The following is a 25,154-nucleotide window of genomic DNA, read 5'->3' as shown; positions in this document are numbered from 1 at the left end:
AAAAAAAAAAAAAAAAAAAAAAGAAGCTGGATACAGAAACTACCTATTATGTGTCCAGTTAAAAGAAGTTATCTTTTTTAAATGTTTTATTAGCAAACTATACATACACATGAAATTATTATTAATATCCATACACATGAAACAGAGAAATTATTAATGAAGAGAACACATGTATACCTACCAGAAAGAGAACATTACCAATGTCTTTGGAACCCCATACATACACTTCCAAAATTTTACCACTCTGCCTCCTAGAAAAACATACACAAACATACCAACACACATACACATACACACACACCAAACATTTAGTGATGATATTTCCTTGGTTTTCTAGGTAATATTTATTGTATTTATATGTCCTATGTATTAGTCTTTCATAACATAACATAAACAGAGAACAGTGAAAAAATACCAAATAACCAAATCTATGTAGGTAGGCAAAGAGAACACAGCTTATAAACACCACTTGGGTGGAGAATGAAACATTGTCAGACTTCCAGAAGAATAACAGAGATAATTCCCTTTACCACCTCCCATCACAATGCCTTCCTTTTCCTCCATAGCTAATCACTGCCCTGCCCCCTAACACTTTAGATCGATTTTGCAAGTTGCAGAGCAAAGGAATAAAAGAAATCCTGTAACTATTTCTTCTCTACTTGGAATGCCAGGTGGGAGTAAATGACCTCCTTATAAAAGTGCTAATGTCGTTGGTAATAACTCTTTGTAAACATGCTAATTGTTATCACTGTCTTACCAGAGCATAACTTGTCTAGCTTGATTATTCTAAATAAACCTAGAAGGACAGACTTCAGGAGAGATGTGTGAGGCTCTGGGTGAATACTAATCCCTGTAAGACAATCATTTATTTTATTTTATTTTATTTTCCTTTTTTTTTTTTTTTGTCTTTTTTCGTGACCGGCAACGGATCGCAACCCTCAGTGTCACGCCCGCACCGGACCGGGACCGGCATCGGGATCGCAACCCTCGGCGTTGCGCCCGCACCTCGCTCAACCAGTGAGCGGCCGGTGTGTATGTTGGATCCGAACCCTCGGCGGGAGCACCAACACACTCCCAAGCTGCGTACTGTAGCAGTGCGCCACCAGGCTGGCCCTAAGACAATCATTTAACTGGTGGATATTATATCAAAAACATTTGAAGTTTCTGGAAGTTAAGGGCACATAGCAAAGAGAAAAAGAAACATTCAATAAAATCTACTAAACCTTGGTAAGAGCAGTAAGACTCTATGACTGTGACATTTGAGTTATGGTCTGCTCTCATGCACCCTCCGTCCAGCTCTGTTCCAGAATCTCTACTGCAGGAAGTGAAGCCAAGAAGACAATCACTCCCTCCCCTCACAGCATACAATGTAGGGCTCCAAATTCACCTTGGGAGGACAGGCTATGTCTCTCATTCACCACCTCCCCTACAAGCCCTCTGCTGAAGAAGCTCTATTCCAGGAAAGCACAGTCAAGATGACTGGGGTACATTGTTCTCACCTAACTCCCACATGTAGAGAAAGGGCTCTGCCCTAGGAGATAATTTCCCTCTCCTGTGTGTCTTCTTGGGCAGAAGTTGAGTTTTGGTGAAGACAAGCCAAAAAGGCCAGGGGCTATCACCTTCCCCCGCCAGTGCCCACTCTTACAGCAGAGATGTCACTCTGGCAGATGTGGATCTCTATACCCTGCCCTAACTAAAACTCAGGAGTAGTGAGATTTTGCTTAAGGGAAGAAGTAGGCTCTATGGACTGGTATATCTGCAGCTCTGCCTAAGGGTACTGACTTTGTATGGGACAGAATGTGGACAGTTCATGCCCAAAGGCTTCAAAAGCAATGGAGACATTGGTGACAAAATATTAAGGGGCTCACGGCTCCATGGAAGTAGTAGCAACAGGGAAATTGTAGAGTAGCCAGAAAATTAACAGAGAGAACCAGAGAAAGAGAAAGCCAGGAAGGGCCTATTTGTGATCACACTTATGCCTGGGGGTCCAGAAGGATGTTTGCATGTTCTAGGCTGCATCCACTGAGAAGTTATTGGAGCAGGATGTGGAGGAAGACTTTAAAGCATTCCCAAATCACGAACAGGTCAATCAGCAAAAGGTAAAAACCTCAATGGCTCAAGTTGCTTAAACATAATCTGACTAATCAGGGGCTGAAAAATAAGATATTCTGACCCCGGGGGATTCCTATAACGCCAAGCTGAAAAATAAAATTATATTCGGTCTGTTCTTTCTGATGCTAAAAGATAAAACTTTGAAACTGGAATCATGAAAGTAGTCTCCAAGCAGCAAATAGATCCAAAAGTAAAGGATGAACATTTTTCCACTTTAGGGGCTCAAGTACAACCTTTCACCAACAAGTGTTTTCTACCGATAAAGGGAGGATTCCTAGGAAGCCAGGCTAAAAAGATAAAAACATAGAGAAAATCTGAGCAAGGATATCAGAACCTGCACTATGCAGTAGAAACAGACTTCCACTCAGGTCACTCAACAAACAGTAAGCCTGTTTGGAGATTAATATCCATATTTAAAATATTACTAATATGTCCAGTTTTTAACAACAACAAAAAAAAAACCTGAAGACATGCACAGAAATAGGAAAGTGTGACACATATACAAAAAAAAAAAAGGCAAACAATAGACCATGCCTTTAAGGGAAACTATATGTTGGACTAGTGGAAAAACACTTTATAACAGCTATTACATGGGGAGTTATTGTTTAATGGATCCAGAGATTATGTTTACAATGACAAGAAAGTTTTGGAAATAGAGGTGATGGTCACACAGCACTGTAATTGTAATTAATTTCACGAATTGTATGTTTAAAACTGCTTAAAATATCAAACATTATGTTACATACATTTTTACCACAATGAAAGATATATGTATATCAGCTTCAAGTAAGTAGAAAGATTAAGTGTGTTTAACTGAAGAGTAACTTTTACATATTCTTTAAGATCATTAAATTAAAAAATCAGCTTTGATAAATAGGTTCAAAGTACTAAGTAAAACTATGTTTAAAGACTTAAGGAAAATGTGATAACAATGAGTAATCAAATAGTGAATATCAATTAAAAACAAATCCAGACTTAGATACGGAGAGACTTTCATTAGAAAAAAAGGAAAAGAAATAATTAGAAAGAAAGGGTAATAGGGAGAACACTCCGATCTCATTCTTTGCAAGTACATATAAAACATTGTCAAGAATAGATGATACATTAGGCCTAAAACAAAGCCAAATTAATTCAAAGGAAATGTAATAAAACAAAGTATGTTCTCTGACCACAACGGACTTAAGTTGGAAAACAACAGAAGGAAAATAGAGAAATTTACTAACATGTAGATATTAAACCACACTGTGAAAGAACCAGTGGGACAAAGAGTAAATCACATGGAAAATTTGAAAATCTTTGAGATGAATGAAAGTGCAAACAAAACATAACAACAAATTAGGGGATGTAGCTGAATAAACAATTAGAGGAAAATTTATAGCTGTAAGCATCTATGTTCAAATAGTGAAAAAGATCTCAGATAAATAACTTTACCCTAACTAGAAAAAGAAAAGTAAATTAAAACTAATAAAAGCAGAAGATAGAAAAAAATAAAGTTTGTAGAAGAAATAAACAGACAACATAAAAGAATAAAAACATCAATGAGAGCAAAAGTTGATTCTTTAAGTATCCCAACACAATTGACAAATGTTTAGGTAGACTGACAAAAAAAAAAAAAAAGCTAAAATAACAAAGGTCAGGGATTAAACAGAGGAAATCACTCTCAAATTTGCACAAATAAATAAAGGCTTATAAGAGTTTACTATAAACAACTACATGCTAACAATTAGATAACTTTCACAAAATTGACCAATTCCTAGAATGGCATGAACTAATCAACTTCTTCAAAAAACAAAACAAAACAAAACAAAACAAACAAACAAACAACAACAAAAAAAAAACCCAGAACTTCTGGATAGAAGTATAACAAGTAAAGATACTGAATTAGTAACTTGAAAGTAATATCTTCCCATGAAGAAGAGCCCATACCCAAATGGCTTCACTGGAAAATTTTACAGAACACTTAAAAAATAAATAACAGCGATTCTTCACAACATGTTCCAGAAATTTAAGAGGAGAGAACACTTCACAAATCATTCTATATTGCCAGTACTACCCTGCTACCCAAACCAGACAAAGACATGACAAGAAAAGTATAGACCAGTACCTCTTATGAATACAGATCCAAATATCCTTGACAGTAGACCAGCAAACTAAATCCAGCAACATAAGAAAGGATTATACACTATGACCAAGTAGGATTTATGGTAGGAATACAAGATAGTTTCAATATCTAAAAATTAATCACTGTAAAACACCATATTAACAGATTAAAAAACTAAAATCATATGATCATTTCAAGATATTCAGAGAAACACATGACAGTATCCAACACATTTTCATAAGAGAAAACAAACTAGGAATAAAAGAGATCTTACTCAACCTGACAAAATGCATCAACAAAAAACCTATAGCTCATATTGTACTCAATGAGAGACTGTATGTTTTCAACCTAATATCAAGAACAAGATAAATATGTCCACACTGACCAATTTTATTCAATATGCGTTAGCCAGAAAAAGACAAAAGGTATACAGATTGGAAAGAAAGAAGTAAAACTATCTCCATTGACAGATAAAACTAAACTATATAAAAAAATCTAAGAAATCCAGTTAAAATTAGAACTAATAAATCAATTTCACCAAGGATGCAGAATACGAGGAAATACTCAAAATACATTATATTTCTATATAGTCAATGAAAAGCCAAAACTGAAATTAAGAAAAAAAATTGTTTACATCACAAGATATTAATTACTTAGTAATATATTCAATTAAACAAATGCAAGACTTACAGATCAAAAAGCACAAAACAATGTAGACATAAATGATTAAAGATTTAAATAAATGAGAAACAATCACATTTATAGATAGCAAGAATAAATATTTTTATGATGGAAATACACCAATGGGAAAAGAATGTTTTCAATAAGTGGTACTGGGACAACTGGATATCGACATGCAAAAGAAAGAAGTTGGACCCTTACCTCACATCACACAGAAAAAGGAACTCAGGTGGATCATAGATCTGAATGTAGCTGTTACAGCAAAAAGGCTCCTGGAAGAAAGTACAGGAATGAACACGTGTTACCTTAGGTTAAGCAATGATTTCGTAATCATGACAGCAAAGCACAAGCAATAAAAGACGGATAAGTTGTAATTCATCAAAACTGAAAATGTTTTTGTTTCAAAGAACATCATGAAAAGGCAATTCACAGAACGAGACAAAATCTTTAGAAATCATATACCTCATAAGGGATCTTTATACAGAATATGAAAAGATCTTTCGCAGTAAGAAAAAGACAATCCATTTTTTTTTAATTGGCAAAGAATTCCAATAGGAGTTTCTCCAAAGAGGATATACAAATGGTCAATGATCACATGAAAAGACGTCAAACATCATTAGTCCTTAGGGAAATGAAAATCAAGCCCACAATGGTATATTACTTCACATCCAAAAGAATTAGTATAATCAAAAAGACAGATAACAGGTATTGGTGAGGAGAAATTGAAACCCTCATATACAGCTCCACAGTATGGTAATTCTTCAACAAGTTAGACAAACAGTTAGTATATGACCCAGAAATTCCAACCTTACCTGTCCACTCCAGACAACTAAAAACATGTGTCCATGCAAAAACTATATCTGATTGTTCATAGCACCATGATTCATTACAGCAAAAAGTAAAAACAACCCAAATGTCTGTCAACAGATGAATGAACAAACAGAATGTGATAGATCCATATGATGGAGTATATCTGCCATTAAGAAACCTGAAATACTCATCATTCTGAATCTTCGTAAAAATCAAGAAAATTAGGCTGAAGTTATTCTCTGCACAAAATAATGTATACTTGTCTCTCCTTGCTCCTTTCCACTAGGTACAGCCAAAAACACTGGAAATAATTCAAAACACCACTAAAAAGAAAATATGAACAGTGGTAAGACGAGGGCAGGCTTCTAAGTGGAGGCAAAGTGAAGGAAGAACAGAGCAGCAGGCATTTGATGACCACACACCCTACAAAAGAAGGTGACCTAGACCTGGTATTTCTCAAAACCCAGCACCGCAATGTAGTTTGGCCCCTACAGGCTCATTTCTCCCCTGGATCCAAGAAGAATTCTGCCCACATTGTAGGACCATCCAACTAGAATCAGAAAGAGGCGTGTTATTTTAAATACTGATGACAATAAAGAGCCAAGGAATGTAAACTAAGAACTGCAGGAAGAAGTGAAAAGCTCTGATTAAGTAAAATATGTGAATAAATACACAATTATTAATTTAATTCATAACTGAGTAGATTTTCCTACGCTGTTCAAGCAAAACATCACAACAAAATAGAATTCCCATCTTCAACTATGTTATCAATGGTCCACCCTGAACAGGCTGTATGTAGCTAGTTAACTCAAATCACCATCACATGCTGTCCAAAACGGCACAGTTCGAAGCTGTTAATTTTGTACTCACTGTTAGTAAGAGTGCACCCTCCACCACACCACAGTGTTAGTGGAGAGCAGGTAGAAAGTCTGCACTTCTACTCTCTGGGAATTAATGATATACTGCTCCACTTCTTGCTGACGTGCCGTCAGAGGAAGCTCAGAGAAGAGTAACAGTTTTCACCACAGCCCATGGTAAAGAAGTCACTCTATATGGTGTGAGTAGTATGCCCATGAGGAGCTGTGACCTGCCACTCTCAGTGGAAGCCTAGTGGGGGGACAGAACTTCCAACCCTGCGCAGGAGTAACGAGGAACATCCCCCACTCAGGAGTCAATGGAGGCCAAGGGTTGAACGTGGACTTCTACAATCACCTGGCAACAGAGGCCGTGCCTTCACTTTTCCCTGCTGATGTGGTGCAAAGGAAATAATCATTGATACTGAAGGCAGAGAAAGAGTAATTACCCAGTCAGGAAACAGAAAGGAAATATGAGTAAGGGCGTGGGTAGGAGAACAAAGTCTCAGAGACCTGTGGGTCAACAACACAGGTTCTAACATTCCTGTCATTAGAATCCCATAAGGAGTGGACAGAGTACAGTACTGCGAATACTTTTAAAAATAATGCCTGAAAACTTCCTAATGTGTCAAACAAAATCTATACATACAAGGCCTTAACCAAATTCTCCCAGGATCAACCTGAAGAATTCCAGACCAATACACATCTTGAGTAAAATTCTGAAAACTAAAGATAAAAAAAGAAAAATATATATTGAAAGCAGCAAGAGAGAAATGGCATCTTACTAATAGAGAAAAAATTACAACAACATTCAAATTATGTTGAATTTATCATAAAAATCCTGGGAAGTTAGACGAAAGTGCAACATTTTTCAAGTGCTGAAAGAAAAGAAATGTGAAATTCTAAACCCACTGGAATGATCCTAAGGTATCAAGTGAAAACCAAGACATTCTCAGATGACAGAAAACTAAGAGAATTTATTGTCAGCACAACTACCCTAAAATAATAGCTAAAGGAAGTTCTCTAAACAGAAAGAAAGAAAAAAATCAGAAATCTTGGAATATCCAAAAAGAAGGAAGGACAAGGTGAGCAAAAGACAGGTGAATACAATAAACCGAGTTTCTCTTCTTGAGTTTTCTAAATTAGGTTTTTCATTGGAAGTAAAAATTATAACATTTTCTTATGTGGACATCAAAGTATGAAGAAGTATTTAAGACAATTATATTAAAATAGTGGGCGGGTAAAGAGATGTAATAGGAGATAAGGTTTTTAACACATCACTAAAAGTTGTAAATTAATGACACCAGATTGTGATAAGTATACATATACATATATTTGTGTGTGTCTGTATATATATAAGGTTAAGTGTAATCAGTAAAATAGCAATGCAGAAAAACACACTCAAATACATTATCATAAATAAAAATAAAAAATCGAATTACAAAAAAATTTTTAAATACCCACAGGAAGGCAGACAAAGGAAAATGAAGAAGTAAAAACAGAGAAAACAAACAGAAAAAAAGTTATAACGCACTTAAATCCTAACATACACATAATAACATTAAATGAAAATGACCTATACAATTGTATAACAACTAAAAGACAAATATCGGCTGAGTTAATTAACAAAAAAATGACTCAACTATTTTCTGTGTACAACAAACTTGCTTCAAGTATAATGACATAAGCAGATTGAAATTAAAGGATATGAAAGATATGCCAAAAATTATCAAATAAAGCAGGAATGGCAATACTAGAATTAGATAATGCAGAATTCATAGCAAAGAAAATTACCAGAGACAAAGATGGACATTATATTATATAATAACAAATGGCCAGTTCAACAAAAAGATCTAGAAATCCTGAATATGTACGCACCCCAAACAGAGGTACAAAGAATGAGAAGTAAAACTGAGACACTTGAAAGAATAAATAGTTGAATTCACAATTACAGCTGGAGACTACAACCACTTTCTCTCAACAGTTGACAGAAAAATTACATAGATTCAGCAAAATTTCTGAAGAAATCGACACCATCAATCAACAGTATGTGTTCCACAATTACAGAGCACTGCACCCAACAACAGCAGAATACAAACTTGTTGCCATTGTCCATGGAACATACACCAAGACAGATCATATTGTCAAGCATAAAACAAACGTCAAAAAATTTAAAAGGACTTAAATCACAAGATTGTGTTCCCTGATCATAATAAAAATCAAATGGGAAATCAATAACAGAAACATAACAGGAAAACCTCCGAAAATTTGCAAACAAAAATATTCACTTGTGAATAATCCGTGGGTCAAATAAAATTCATTTTTAAAAAAGTCACTGAAATAAATAAAAAATAAAATATATCAAATCAACATTTAAAGTAGAAAACAGAAATAGATAGATAGTAAGCTAAAGAGGCGGAAACACTTCTCAATTCACTTTATAAAGCTACTATTATCATTATATCAAAATCAGACAAAAATGCATCACCAAAAAAAAAACGATCTACAGACACAAAACCACCAAATCCTTAACATAATGGCAGCAAATAGAACTCAGCAATATATAAAAAAGTTTATGCACCACAAACAAGCACATAATTCCAGGGATACACACAAAAAGGTAACCATGGAATGTGATGGGTATGTAAATTAGTTTGACTATAGCAATCATTTTGCTATGTCCATGTATATCAAAAAATCACGTTGTACACCTTAAATATATACAATAACTAAAAAACACAATTAATGTAAACTAACATATTAACGTGCTAAGAAATGAAAATAACATGAACACAGTAATTGATGAAGCGAAAGCAATTAAACAAATTTAATATCCATTTGTGATTAAACACTCTCAGAAAAGCACGAATACACAGGAGTTTCCTAAACTTGACGGAGCAGCTGCAAAATGGCTATGACATACATTATATATAATGGTGGAAAAATGAATGCTTTATAGGTAGGTTCAGGAATAAGGCAAATATGCCCATTTTCACCACTCTTTATTCAAAAGAGTGCTGGATGGTGAGTGAGGGCAACAAAGCAAGAGAAGGAAATAAAAGGCATAAAAACGTGAAAGGAAGAAAAAAAAAAAAAAAAAAAACTACCTGTACTAGCCTGTGTCGTGATGTGTACAGAGACAATCTCAACGAACAACGAAAAAGAACCCTTAGAAATAAGAAGTAAGTTTGGCATGGTTATGAGACGCAAGAGGAACATATAAAACTCGTTGTATTTCTATATACTCATGATAGACATATGGATAAGGAAATAAAAAATACAACAGCGTTTACAATTGCTTCAAAACTTAAATACTCAGAGTTAAATGTAACAAAGCATCTACTGGCATTCTATGCTAAAGTTACATTACACTGATGAAAGAAATCAAAGGTTATGGAGAGACAAATCAAACAAATGGACAGACATACTCTGCACATGGACTGAGGGCTAAACATGGTAAAGATTTAAACTGTCACCTAAGTGATATAAAGGTTTAATACAACTTCTAAGTAAATTCCAACAATACTATTTGGAAATATTCAGAATACTGTCCTAAAATTGATATAAACGGGAAAAAGAGCTAGAATACTTAACATTTTGAAATAACAAATTATGTGGGAAAACTCACTCCACTTAATTTCAAGATGTATTATACAGCTATAGTAATCAAGACAGTGTGGTATTCATAGTAAGATAGACACATAGATGAGTGAAACAGAGAAAGAACCCAGAAATAACCCTACACAACATGGCCAATTAATTTTTGATAAAGCTACAAAACAATTCTACTGAGAAAGAGTATTTTCAAAAAAATATGCAATAGCAATTTGACATTCATAGGCCCATAATTAGACCTCAATCTAGCCTTCATGACTCAAACAAAAATAACATCAAAATGTATCATAAATTTTAAAAATACAATCTATAAAATACACTTTTAGAAAAGAAATAAGATTAAAAACATTCCATACATTGGGCAAGACAAAGAGAAATCAGATTTGACATCAAATATACAATCCATACAAGGAAAATGTGAAAAATTAGGCTTGGTCAAAATAAAACACTCTTACTACGCTAATAGCTCTATCTTCTGTTAAGCAAACAAAAAATCAAACTACATACTGGGAAAAATATCTATAATCCAAATATGTGACAGAAAACGAGTATCTGTAATATAGAAAGTATTCTCATAACACACATTTTGAAAAATCCAACTGTAAAATGGTCAAAAGAAATAGAGATTTCTCCAAAGAGGATATACAAATAGCAAATAATCACATGGAAATATGTTTAACATTATAGTTATTTTGTAAATGCAAATTAAAATCACAATGCGATATCACTGCACAGCTATCTGAATGGCTAAAATAAAAAATAGTAACACAATGAAATGCAGATAAACTCAGACACTATTTCTTGGAATGTAAGATGGTGCAGCCACTGTTACAATTTGGGCAGTCTGAAAAAAAAAAATCCCTGACTATGCAAGTACCATATGACATAGCATTGCACTCTTTGGTATTTAGCAAAGAGAACTAAAGACGCATGTTTCCAAGGAAACATGTACAGAAATGTTTGACCCAGATTTATTTGTAATAGCCCCAAACTGAAAACACCCAGATGTCCCTCAAATAGTTAAACAAAATGTGGTATATCCATACCATGGAATTCTACTCAGCAATAAAAACTTTAAAACCTATTTATACACACAACAATCTTTATGAATCTCCAGATAAGTATACTGAGAGAGAAACAAAAATGTCCCAAAGGTCACATACAGAATGATTCCATGAATATAATGTTAATAAAATTTTTAAAAATTACACTAATGAAGAACAGATCATTAGTTGCCAGAAGTCAAGGATGGGGAGACCCACGACAGGAGCCTGCCTATAACAGGGAAACGAGAGGGATTCTTGTGGCGATTGAAATGGTCTCTATCTTGACTGTATAAATATTAATATCCTGCTTGAGATAGTGCACCCTGGATTTCAAGATGTTAAAACTGTGTAAAAGTAAGTAAAGGTACATGGATCTCTTCATATTAATTCTTGTAACCTCAAATGAATGTACAGTTACCTCAAAATAGAAAGATAAGTTAATTTTGTTTATAGTCTTGAAACAGAATTGGGATTAATTGGCTATGGGAGGAAAACACCTATTAATTAAAACTTATTTTAAATAATAGATATAGGGAAAAAAAACAACACTTCTTCCTGTAATAATAAACGAGTCCGAACACCCTGCTGAGAAAAACTGGGAAAGCTGGAAATATATGAAAGATATCCCTTTGCGGTATTACAAGGTTAAGGGGGCAAGAATTAAAGGTTCAGAATCTCAGGAGGAAGTAAAGCACAAGTAATGAGATCTAACTTTGGTACCATCTTTGCAACAAAGTATTTGTTAATTCAAAGATTTGAATGAGCACTCAAGATGCTAAGCACAAAATGAGGCTGAGAAACTAAGCAACTGACAGTCTTCCAGTACTATCTCCACCACAGCCAGCACAAATTCAGCTCAGAGCCCACCAAAGCAGAAGACTAATTAATTTTTTAAAATTTTAGGTTCTTTTGACATCCTAGAGGGGCTATGCACTAAATGTCTATGTCAACAAGAAATACAATATAACTTTAAATCCAGCTTCAAAAATTCTCAAGGTCAGAAAGGGCATTCCACCAGGATACTGCCTCTCAATAGCAAAGGAAATGGTCCCTGGAGGAAGATAAAATCACCCAGAGCCTGCAGTTATCTCTATACTACATCAAACAGAAAATCCATCATGCAACAAAAAAGAACTATACTTGCAAAACAGTGAATGAAAACAATTAGCATCAGGCTTTTAATCTGTTTTCTCCATTTACTGGGAATGCTTGGAACAGAAAGAACCATGACTTGGTTACACCTTGCAACATAAAGCAACAATGTGATACCACTGCATACCTTTTAGAAGGGCTACAGTTAAAAGTTCTGACCATGAGAAAAATGGAAAATAGGTTGATCACCTGTGACACTCACATTGCTGGTAAGCTGTAAAATGGTATGATGTGGCAAACTACTTTGTCATACTGTAAAATAACTTAAAGAAAGACTAATCATGCGATTCACTCATCCATTTCTTGAAGCTTACTTTTTTTTTAAGATAATGAAAGTATATGTCCATAGAAAAACTTACAAAAGAATATGCATAGCATGGGGAAAAGGTGGAGTGTTTGAGCAGAATCAGCAGAGAGGGGATACATATATGCACAAGAAAACTTGGAAAAGTATGTGAGATGGATAGTTACATGATCCTCATTATGGTGACTGTTTCACAATATATAATATCTCAAAACATATATTGTTCATTTAAAAGTTGTGCAGCTTTTTAAGTCAATTTCACCTCAATAAAGCTATTACGATGTATGAGTTGCACCCACAAATATCCAAATGAAAATAAATAGCATTACTTGCACAAGTGGGAATACTGAAAATTTAAGATATGACAGCGCACCTCAAGAAATTGAAAAATGAGTAATTTACTGTAAAAGTCCTTGAAGACATGAAGCAATAAAATTAAGATCAGTGAATAAAATTTTAATGATTGCAAAGAGAAGACTGACGAATCCCAATTTTTTTATTGAACTGAATACAAAATTGACAGATCCCTTGCACGAATTATGGAGAAAAATAAAGGAAACCCATTACCAGTACCAGAAACATAGACTGAATCACCACTACCAATCCTGTAGACAAACACATAATACTACAAATTTATATTTATATAAATTTTATGGTAACAAATTTTAAAGTATATGGAATGACAAAAAACTTTAAAAGTGGGAAATCTCAATAGTCCTTGAATTATTAAATCAGTTTTGTCTATAAAAAAATCCCTTTTTTACAAAAGAATTCTATGTCTTAGTGACAGAATTCCAGAACATTTCCATATACTGAGAAAGAAATAACACCAATCTTGTTCAAACTCTTCCACAGAATAGAAGAACACACTCCCAAATGTTATAGGAGAACTTTATAAACTTTACATCAAATTGATGAGGACATTGTAAGAAAGTAAAATCAGAGGTTCATATCCTGAATGACCAAAGTCAGAAAACGGCAACTTATGTTTGATAAACAAAATCAAGGATGCATCAAGTATAAAGCACAAGGCACAAATTGAGGTTATTCCAAGAATGAACTCTTGTTAGTTTAACATTTTGTAATCAAACCACTTTTTTAAAAGTAAGAAAAAATGTACTATTACAAAGGGAATAACCATTTGACATAATTTGCCACTCTTAAGATTAAAAACTAAAACTAAGAACACTGCAGCAAATATCCTACTCAGTGGAAAAATATTGAAAATTTACCCCTGAAATCAGAAAAGATACAACAATATCTCCTGTCCCCAATTCTTCTCAACATTTTATGGCGGTCTTAGCCAGAGCAATAATGCAAGAAAAAATGTAAAAGACCAGAAAATAAAAAGGAAGACATGCAAACATCATTATTCACAGATTACATGTTTATGGTTCCAGCCTACCTAAGAGCAATTTGTAGGAAATGTATTAGAATTAATAAGCGTTAGCAAGAGTGATGGACACTAAACAGTCAAACATAAACACATTTGTCAGAGAATAGCAGTTCTTAATGTACTTTTTATACATATCATCAGAAATGGCACACAAACCCTAGAGGAAAGGATACGTTTTTCAGGCTTTTTCTATATACTTATTAGATAAACATTGAGAGTCGTCATAACCCTGATCGTTGTTGTCAATTTTCTCCGAAATCACAGTAATAGAAGCCCCTTTAATATAAAGGAAACTATATAATACACTTGACGTTTAAAGTCAGTGAAACTCTTCCAATGCTGTAGTTTTTAAGCATAACTTCTTTTCCTGTTGTGCACTAACTCAAAAAAGAAGACAGAGAAGCATATGCCACCTTTTTTCTATTTCTTTGATTTTTCATTTATTAATTACACATACACCATGTGCTCATTGAAAACTCTCCATCATGCAAATCTCCATTCCTTTCACAAATAACCATGACTAGCAGCGAACTGTGTGTATTAACAGATCTATACACACATATGTATTCACATAATAGTATATTTACCAATTGTGCACAGATTGGAAAGTAAATTACAATTTGTTTTCTTTTATAGCAATATATCCTGCAAGTTTTTTACATAAGTCTAGCTTTAAATTGGTTGAAAAAACTACATAGTATTCATGGTACAGACAAAGCATAATTTACTCAGAAATAGAAGTTTTGCCTTATTCATATGCATAATTTAATGTACATGTATGAATAATTGTGTCAGATGCAGTATTAGGTGAATTACATTATAGAAATTTAAGTAAAATCAAAGCGAGATCATTTTCAAAAAGCCAGTTCTATTTCATAACACTTTGATAACCTCATATCAAGATATTATATAGAGTCTTGCTATGAATAAATGGAACTAAGTATTAAGCATATTTAACAGAGTAATTGCCAATTTATACTTAACTTGTGTATACATCAGTACTTAGGTGCAATGTTAAGTCCATTTGTTAACCTATCATTATAATTATTTTAAATACCAAAATTATTATATATTAAACCTATCGAATTGTTACGCATACCCCCTCATCACTGGCCTCTGTTCTATCTGTCCATAGGAAGTACATGTCCATACTGATAGATTCTGCTTGCTACTCATAGATTCTGATATTTGCTACATTTCTATGAATCGCTTCTGATATGGTTTTGCCAAAGTTTCATGTTACTGAACGCTGTAGAATAGCCTTAGACATAAAATATTTGGCAATACAGTGTCACTTCCTTATTCTCCCCCAAGGGGTTTTGGCATTTCTTATTCAATTTCTCATAGAAGTCACAAGTAATACCAGATCACCAATAATAAGAACAAACCATTTGGATGTTTTATGTGGAAATGTGCTGAATATATTTCAAGTTGTGCACATGCAGATACCTTTACGTATTGAAGATAAATTAAATGTTTGCTTTTTAGCTTTTGATATTTTTCATACCAGGTATATGTTCTGCTTTTGCTTTGCTTTATTGTTACTGTCCAATAAATTATCCTTCGATTTACACATGTGGAATAATCTGCATTGACATAAAATATATAGAAGTTTTTGAAGTCTTAGTAAACTATATATTTGGCACCTATGTGAAATATACGTAATATTAATGAAATAAGCTAATGTATACCCACGAAATACTTCAGAGAAATAGATATAGATTACCAACCCATGAACAATGATTTAAATGACAGCTGCCTTCTTAGCAGGATCCAAGGAGAATAAGAAAATTGGTATGCAATCTTTCTGATGCTGAGGGATAAAGTAAAATTTTAAACCTAGAACCATGAGAGCAGTACCCAAGCAAAAAACATAACCAAAGGTAAAGGATGAGTACATTTTTGGTAAGAAGCTTAAATATAAAACCTGTGACAAAACAGTGTCTTATGCTGACCAGATGAAGAACCACCCAAAAAAGCCAAGCTAGATGATGACAACATGGGGGAAAATCCGAGAAAGGATATCAGACGCTGTACTCTGCAGTAGAAACAGACTTCATAAAATTAGTCCAGTTTTGTCACCAAACAAACATCAGACAAATGACAGCAACAAGCCAGGTGAGGGATAAATCTCCATATGTCCTACCTTATATTATGCAACATGTCCACTTCTTAACAACAACAAAAATTATGAGACATTGAAAGAAACGGGAAAGTGTGATACATATAAAGGACAAAAGGCAAACAACAGACACTGCCTTTGAGGGAACCCAGATGTTGGACTAGCAGACAGATGCTACAACAGCTATTATGAGTATGTTCAGAGAACAAAAGAAAACCATGTTTTTAAATTTAAAGAGATATAGTAACAACAACAACACATCAAATGTAAAATATTAATAAACACTTAGAAATTCTTTTTTTAGAAATTACTAAATTGAAATTCTGAAGCAGAAAACTATGATAAACAAAATGAAAAATTCACTAGATGACTACAAAAGTAAATTTAAGATGACAAAGAAAAATTACCAAACTTGAACATAACTTAATAGAAATTATGCAACTGGAAAAACAGAAGGGAAAAGAAATGAGGAAACATGAACAGAGCCTCAGATAAATTCGGGACACCGTCAAGAATACCAATGTACACATAAATAAGTACCCGAAAGAGGCAAGAGTGAACAGGATAGAACGCATGTTCAAAGAAAGAATATCTAAAAACATCCCAGAATTCAATGAAAAACACTAATCTGAACACCTAAGAAGCCAATGAACTTCCGAGAAGTTAAATGCAAGGAGATTCATATCAAGAGATATCACAGTCAAAATGCTTAAAGCCAAAAATGAAGAGAAAATATTGAAAGCAGGAAGAGAGAAGTAAATCAGCACATAGAAGTGGTCATGGACAAGACCAACAGATTATTTTTCATCAGAAACGCTGCCAGGATTCACTGGCATGACATGTTCAAAGTGCGGAAGAAAAAAGAAACTGTCAACCAAGATGCCTGTTTCCAGCAGGGCCATCTTTCAAAATGAAGGCAAAATTAAAACTTTCCCAGATAAATAAAAACAAAGAATTTGTCGTTGATATCCTGCAATGTAAGAAATGTTAAATGAAATTCTTCAGCAGGAGAGGAGTGACACTAGACAGCAGGTAGAAACTGTATGGAAAAAATTAAGATCTCCAGTAATAGTAATTTTGTAGGTAATGATTAAACGAAGCGTAGTGACTTACTGAGATTCCTTTCTAATCATAACTGACTTAAAGGAAAATAAAATTGTATTTTGGTCATATAGCATATATCAATGTAACATATTTGACAATAGGGGAACATTATAAACGGGCTTGTGAATGAAACTATATAGAAGTAAGAAATTAAGACAAGATGGTAACACAAATTCACAGAAACAAAATGAAAAATTCAGAAATAGTACATAAGTTTAATATAAAACCAAATGAACTCTATAAATATAATTCGCTCTCCTTTCTTCTACCTTCTTCAATAGGCGTTAGATTGTATACAGGCAAAAACATTAACATATGTTAGGGTGTGTAACATACATAAACAAATGAAGAAAAAAACAGCATGAAAATGAGGGAGTTTAAAGGTAGTAAATATTCTTTATCCTACTAGGTGGATGTATAGAATGGATGTATAGATTAATTTCGTGTAAATCTGAGAAGTGGTGGACTAATGAGTACAAAACTATGTTCTCTATCCTAAGTGAATCATTGGGCCATACATGCATGAATTTAATCAACACGCTGTACCCCAGAAATATGTAAAACTAAATGTTCAAATTTTTAAAAAAGTGTAAATCCAAAGTAGATTCTGATAAAATTCATACCGTAAATCTCAGAGAAACCATTAAGACAATAACCTGAAAGTATGATGAAAATTATTAAAGAAATTAAAAAGGTACCCACAAAAGTATACTTAATAAAAGGATGTAAATGAAGAGTAAAAGGAAAAAAATAGTCATAAGTCATATAGAAAACAAAACCAAAATATTGTCAGACATAAATCCAACCATATCAAACACAATATTAAATTTGAAAGTATTGGGGCCGGCCCGGTGGCGCACTGCGATAGTGCGCCGCTTGGGAAGCGCGGCGGCGCTCCCGCCGAGGGTTCGGATCCCACATACAGACCGGTTCCCGCTCACTGGCTGAGCGAGGCGTGGGAGCAACACCGAGGGTTGCGATCCCATTGCCGGTCCCGGTCCGGTACGGGGGCGGCACTGAGGGTTGCAATCCGTTGCCGGATGCGGAAAAAGACAAAAATAAAAAAGAAAGAAAGGATTAAGCAATCCCAGCAAAGTAAAAACTTGTTAGACTAAATAAAAGAAGATATAGCTCTATGCTGTCCACATGGGACATGTTATATTCAAAGTTGCAAATATGGTGAAAGTAAAAGAATGGAAGCAGCACCATACAATGAACAACTGTGAGAAAGCTGGAGTGGCAGAACAGAACATGCAGGCACAAAATCAGGCAAAAAATCAACAATTATATGCAAGATGTGAACAACATAATGAAATAAGTAGGCCCAAAATACACCTGTATAAGACTCCATCCAACAATCGCAGAATACACATCCTTTGCATGTGTACATGGAACATTTCCAGCGTAGACCTCATACTAGGACGTAGAACAAACCTCAACAGAGTAAAAGTACCGAAATGCAACAAAGTATGTTCTCTAGCACAACACACTGAAATTACAAATCAACAACAGACAGAAATTTGGAAAACTTTTAACATGTAAAAATTAAACCATATTGTACCACATAAAAAATATGTCAATAAAGAATTCAAAAGAAAAATTAGAACATTAAAAAGACAACTAATTTTGCTAAGCAAAATGTTAAGTAATACTTTGCATATAAAATATGATTTATAAAATTCACGGAAATGTTAGATTAAGATCTACATTCTTAACTGAATATTCAAGTTTCACATTTAAAAAATTAATGGAAAATTTCCATAAGATATTTAAATATAATATAGGAAAAAAAGACCACAAGGAAAACTGGGGATAAATGGAATTTCCCTGTTAGGAGGTTGCATTTAAAGAAACTGCTATTTTCTTAACTCTAAGTAGACCAAGATAAGTAAAAGATTCATTTGCCAAACTCTATTGCAACCAATAAACATAACTCACAAAACAAAGAGTTATAACTAACATTTTGGTTACTAACGTAGCTTAAAAATTACCACAAAACTTTTATCCTATAATATATTCCAAATTTACTTGTCTGCTTTACACTATGCTATACCTCAATAATGTACCCCCTCCACATGATCCATACCTGCCACATGTTGGCAACTGGAGAAACATTTAGGCAATCAATGAAAAAATTTAAATGTGGCACATTAAGCAGAAAAAGAAAGATCCACTCCTCAGAAGACTACCTGCCTTTAAAGAAAATTTATCTTATTTCTATAAAGATTAGGTTAATTAGGTATGAGAGGAAAACAATGAAATGTCTACCAGGCTAACCATTCTGCTGAGAAAACTAGGAAAACTTGAAGATATTAGAGATAATACTTGAAGGCACTAAAAACCCAAGCAAGCAATCATTTGAAGAGACAAGATCTCAGAAGCGAAGCCCAAGAGATTAAATCCAAGTTCGGTAACTTCTTTTTCCTTAAAATATATGATAACTCGGGCCGGCCCGGTGGCGCACTGGAAAGTGCGCCGCTTGGGAGCACGGCGGCGCTCCCGCCGAGGGTTCCGATCCCATGTGGAGACCGGTTCCCACTCACTGGCTGAGCGCGGTGCGGGCGCAACACCGTGGGTTGCGATCCCGTTACCGGTCAAAGGAAGACAAAAAGGAAAAAAAGACAAAAAGGAAAAAAAATACATATATATATATGTATATATATATATATATGATAACTCAAAGGAGGTGATTAAGATGCCAAGATGCTAAGCAAAAAGTTGCAGTTTAGAAACTAAACAGCTGAGCAGAGTCAAACTGCAGTCTCAGAAGCTCAGCTCAGGGGACACAGGCAGAGCTAATGGTGAACCAAAGAGAAAGGTTCTGGAAGAAAACCCAAGGGCTCATTTGGCATCCCTGAGGGACTATGCCCTAAATGTCAATATGAAGCAGAATCAGGAAACACCTCACAAAACATGAGATCCAGATCCAAAAGAACTAAGTCCCTGAGATGAACTATGAGATGAACTTTCTGCATGCTGACTGCCTCTCAGAAGCAAAAGCAAATGCTCAGTAAAAGAAGAAAAATCAATTCAGAGTTCTGATTATTTCTATTTTATTTCGCACAGAAAATAAAGCATATGATTAAAAAAATACATATACGCAAAAGCCTAAATGTGGGGAAAGGAGAAGGATCACAGTTGTGATCCATTTTGTCCATTTACTGGGGAAAACTAGGAAAGAAAAAAATAATGACTCATGCATACCTATACAATTTAGGGTGACAGTGAAATATCATTTCACACCTACCTTACAAGCTACAATTAAAAATACTGCCCATAAAAATCTCTGAAATAACACCTCTCATATAATTCAGCCATTCCACTTCTTGAAGTTTATCCAAGAAAAAAAAAGTAATTACACACTCATGAAAAGACTCATACAAGAATGTGCACAGCATGGCAAATTAGGGAGGGCTTGTACAGAATTACGAGGGGAAAATACAAAAGTACACAAGGAAATCTGGGGAGAGGGATAAATATGCTCATCATCTTAACTGTGGTGATGGTTTCTCTCTCACACACACACACCAAAATACATAGTGTTTATTTTAATTTGTGCAGTTTATTTTAAATCAATTATACCTCAATTAATCTGTTAAAAACTGTGTGGTATATACCAAAATACGTGTCTAAATGAAAATGTAGAGCATTAATGTAAAAGATGAAATCCTGAAAATTTAAGATTTAAAAATATTTTTTATAAAATTAAATAATAAATCAGGAATTTAAAGCAAAATTTTAACCATGAAAAATTAAAGTTAACATCAGGTAATGACACCAAAAATAAACAAAAAATGAGGCAAATCCAAGAGTTGTCTTTTTTTGTGAAAGGATAAAAATGTGAAAAATCCCTGGCAACACTGATCAAAGGAATATAAAAGACGCACATTATCAACAGCAGGAAGGTGGACTGGATCATCATGAGGATACTGAACACATGTGCATCACGTAATGAGCAAATGTGCCAATATATTTAAAATTCATGAAATGATGAAATAAAAAATATCAAAATAGTTAAACTAGGAAATCTCAAGGATTCTTTATTCTGTAAACTGCATCTTTATTGGGAAACTTTCCTATAAACGAATTCTGCCAGGGACCAGCCCCAGCACAAAGATTGTAAGGTCCCCGCTGGTAAGGAACCCCCAAAAGGTAGGAAAGGCAGCGTTGGCGATGGATGGACAGCAAACACACAGACTCAAGGGATCTGCTGAATGCTGACATTTTATTGAAGCATGTGCACACTTTTTATACCTTTTTTTGAAGCAACATAATTATTGAAATAATCATTGAAAAATATCATAATATCTCTTTATGAGTGGCATGTGTTTCAAGAAAAATAGCATTACAATTTGTTCCCAGAAAAGACAATTACAATGTCCCTTCCTTTGAGCAAGAACGTTTCAACCCACTGGTCCCAAATAATCATCAACTGTTGCATTTACTTTAGCTAAATCTATTGAGCTTTGTATGACATTATTAATGCATAATCCAGCCTTGCACCTTAATCAAAGGATGCAAGCAGGAAGTCAAAGTTCCCTTTATCAGTATTTTTCCCTTGCTACAAGCTATTGTAATATAAAATAAAATTATTTTACCTACTAAATCCTATAATGTGTTAAGCCTTATGAAAATACTCTAAAACTTAACTTGAATCTGTATTTCCAAGAAGAAAAGAAAGTTTATGTTTGACTCTTTGAAGCAAGCAGGTTAGGCATAATAGAAATTACGTTGCCTAGCAACTTTTGAGTAAATTTTCAATAAAAACTCCATTATGTTCACTAAAGCATTAAAAACAATCCTTCCAGGAGGCAGACAAGGTAAATGTGTATATGGGTCCATTGTCCCCCTTTGGCCTTAACTGCTACAGACCATTTCCACAGAACTCATGACCATAACTCCCAAGAGGGTCATTAATACAATTAATCACTCTAGTATGAATCTCAATTTTACTCCCAATCCCCCCAGAGCAATAGTTATGAGGCAGTAAAAAATAGAATACAATAAAACAAAGCAGGCACACAGGGCTCTAAAAAATGAGGGTGGAACGGTGGCACCCCTTCCCACGATGAGGCCTTGCAAACACCGTGCCAAGTCAGAGGAAATTTGTTAGACTCTGGCCAGAGGATCCTTGTCAAAATCTGGCTTCTTGGATTTGGTGCACCCCCACAGAATTCCATGCCTTGGAGACTGAACTCATGATTTTTCACTTATAATTGAGAATTAAATAACAGCCAATATTGCACAACCTCTTAGTAGGAGAGAAGCAGCAAAAAAAACTCAAAATATTTAATAGCACCATTTAACATTGACACCAAACTGATAAAGACATCAGTTGAAAAAATCAAAGGTCTGTATTCCTCATAACAAACATCAGAATTTAAGTGGAATTAAAACTATGTTTAACAAACAGAATTCCAAGACACTATAACTACAATGCACCATGAACAAGTTGGATTTAATACAGGAAGCCTTTTCTTGTTGGTTTAACACTTTCAAATCAAACATCTTTGACAAACAAACAAAATCAGGTCACCATGACAGCAGATACAGAAAAGCCATTCGATATGCTTTATCACCTACATATGAGGATTTTTTTTCCTAACCACCCAAAAACCTAGAAAACTACAGCACATATGATGAGTGGTGAAATATAGAAAAACTTCTCCTTCATATCAAAATAGAGACAAGGATGTCTACTACCACCAGTTCTATTTAGTCAGGGAAATCATGCAAGAAAAGAAAAAAAGCATGAAGTTTGGAAACAATGAAATGAGCCCCGCCATTATCCACTGCATAATTATGCCTGCAGAGAATCTAAAAGCAACTTCTAGATAATGCAGTAGAATTAATAAGTGAATTTATCAAGATTGATGAATACCATACAGTTAAACAAAGCACATTTTTCAGAGAATAGGAATTCTGAATACATTTTTCACACACATCATAAAAAAATAGCAAAATAACCACACTGCACAAGATTATATTTTTAAGACTTTTTCGATATGCTTATCAGATAAAATTTGAGTCACCATAACTCTAAAGATTTCTATCATCTTTTCTGATATCATGAAGATAGTGGCCCTAACATATCAAATAAACTTTTATAGAACACTTGACATTTAATCCAAGGGCAACAATGAAAAGATCATTCTTTGTGCAAATATTCCTGCAGTCTTTTGTTTAATGATCTCACTGACTAGTCAGACCTCGGCTTCTTTAAAGTCAATCATAATTACTTTTTCTCTTATTTCTTAAACTTTTTTTTTTCTTACTTCTTTCCTTTCTATTTTCTAGTTCTACATTTCAGATTGACTTCTTAACTCTTTCTGTACCAGATTAAAAGGAAAAAGAAAGCAAATAGTTGTTGTTTAGAAAACCATCACTAGTTACATGCAATCATGTGACTTTTTCTTTGATTTTCTTTTACTATTTATGAATTTGGCTAATGTTCAGCAAAAATTTTCAAAAAAGGCAGAAGCATGTTTCCTCTCAGAAGTAATGATGGTTATCAGTGAAGAGTCTCCAAGAACAGATATTCACATGAGTATGTATTTACATAAAGAATATATTTATACACATGTACACACATACAAAATCACAATTAGATTCTTTTCTTATCAGCAACATATAGTGGAGACATCCTCTGAAAGTATATAAAACCTATGGGATTGTTTACATAGCTACACGACATTCATGGAATGAAAATGATATAGTAAAAAATAACTTTTGTCAATTTTGTAAACATACACTTCTGCCCATTTGTAAGTAGGTGTGTTCCGTAGTCCTAAAAGGCAGTATTTTTTTTATGTAGGTGAAAAAATACTTTGCTAAGACTAAATTAATTTCGAAAACACCAGTACCATTTTATACTCCCTTGATAATCTGTTATCAAGATAAAGAAACATCTTGCAATTTATTTAATCAGTACAAGATAAAGAAACATCTTGTAATTTATTTAGTTTGTACTAATTATTAAGCATATTTTAATAGAGTTAATTAAAATTTATGCTTATTTTCTGTAAATCGTTTGATGTATTTTATTATTACATTTTTAGTTTACAATTCAAAATTATTTTAAACACCAAACATTTTATATATTAAACTTGTGCGTATAGTCTTCTCACTTTCACTTATGTTCTATATTTTTGGCTGTTACTGAATTAACTACTATGTGTGCTATATTTAATCTATTTCAGATACGAAATACGATTTGACAAAGCAAATATTTTGCTATAGGTAATACAAGTGTCATTTCATTATTCTTTATAGAAAGTTTTCATTCCTTCCAAATATTATCTCATGCATGTCAATATCAGCAACACATGAGCAATCATAAACACAACTTTCAGGTTTTTCTAGGGAATGTTCTTAAATTATTTTATTTTGTATATAATTTGTCCATGTTTATATATTTAAATAAAAATTAGATGTTCCTCCATGGGAGCTTTTCTTTTGCTTTTGCTGTGTTTTGTAGTAACTGTCCGTCAAAACATGTTTTATTTTCATTTACATAAATGGAATACTTAGATTGACACCATAGGTATTGGAATTTTTGAATTATTTTTTAAATTTTTGTTAGGCATCTGTATGAAAGATAGAGTATCAGTGAAATGAACAAATGTATACCAAGTGAAAACGTCTGAGAAATAAAGATACACTACCTATCCCAGAGGGACGATTGGAAATACGGCTTCCTTCTAGACAGAATCCATGGAGAACCGGAGAAAACGGAGCAGAATCTTCCCAGTGCTGAAAGAAAAAATAAAACCGTCAGCACAGAATTCTACATGAGGCAACATTATCCTTTCAAACTGAGAGTTAAATAGGACATGTCCACAAAAACAAACCTGAGAC

The 25,154-nt window shown here is 33.9% G+C and overlaps 1 long non-coding RNA gene across 1 annotated transcript in view; it reads right to left on the bottom strand.

Annotated features, from left to right (window-relative positions):
- LOC103581419 overlaps window positions 1-25,032 on the bottom strand; it is a 26,951-nt gene extending 1,919 nt beyond the window's left edge. Inside the window, exons 1-2 of the long non-coding RNA XR_549666.1 lie at window positions 24,962-25,032; window positions 5,096-5,166 (exon numbers count right to left, since the gene is read on the bottom strand). This is a non-coding gene — a long non-coding RNA (uncharacterized LOC103581419). The remainder of the gene's footprint in view (window positions 1-5,095; window positions 5,167-24,961) is intronic.
- Between the last annotated feature and the right edge of the window lie 122 nt (window positions 25,033-25,154).

Source organism: Galeopterus variegatus, unplaced genomic scaffold (assembly GCF_000696425.1).
Source record: "Galeopterus variegatus unplaced genomic scaffold, G_variegatus-3.0.2 Scaffold13009, whole genome shotgun sequence".
NCBI classification, from domain to species: domain Eukaryota; kingdom Metazoa; phylum Chordata; class Mammalia; order Dermoptera; family Cynocephalidae; genus Galeopterus; species Galeopterus variegatus.
The sequence above is the reverse complement of the archived record's forward strand: the minus strand, read 5'-3'. Positions and strand labels throughout refer to the sequence as shown.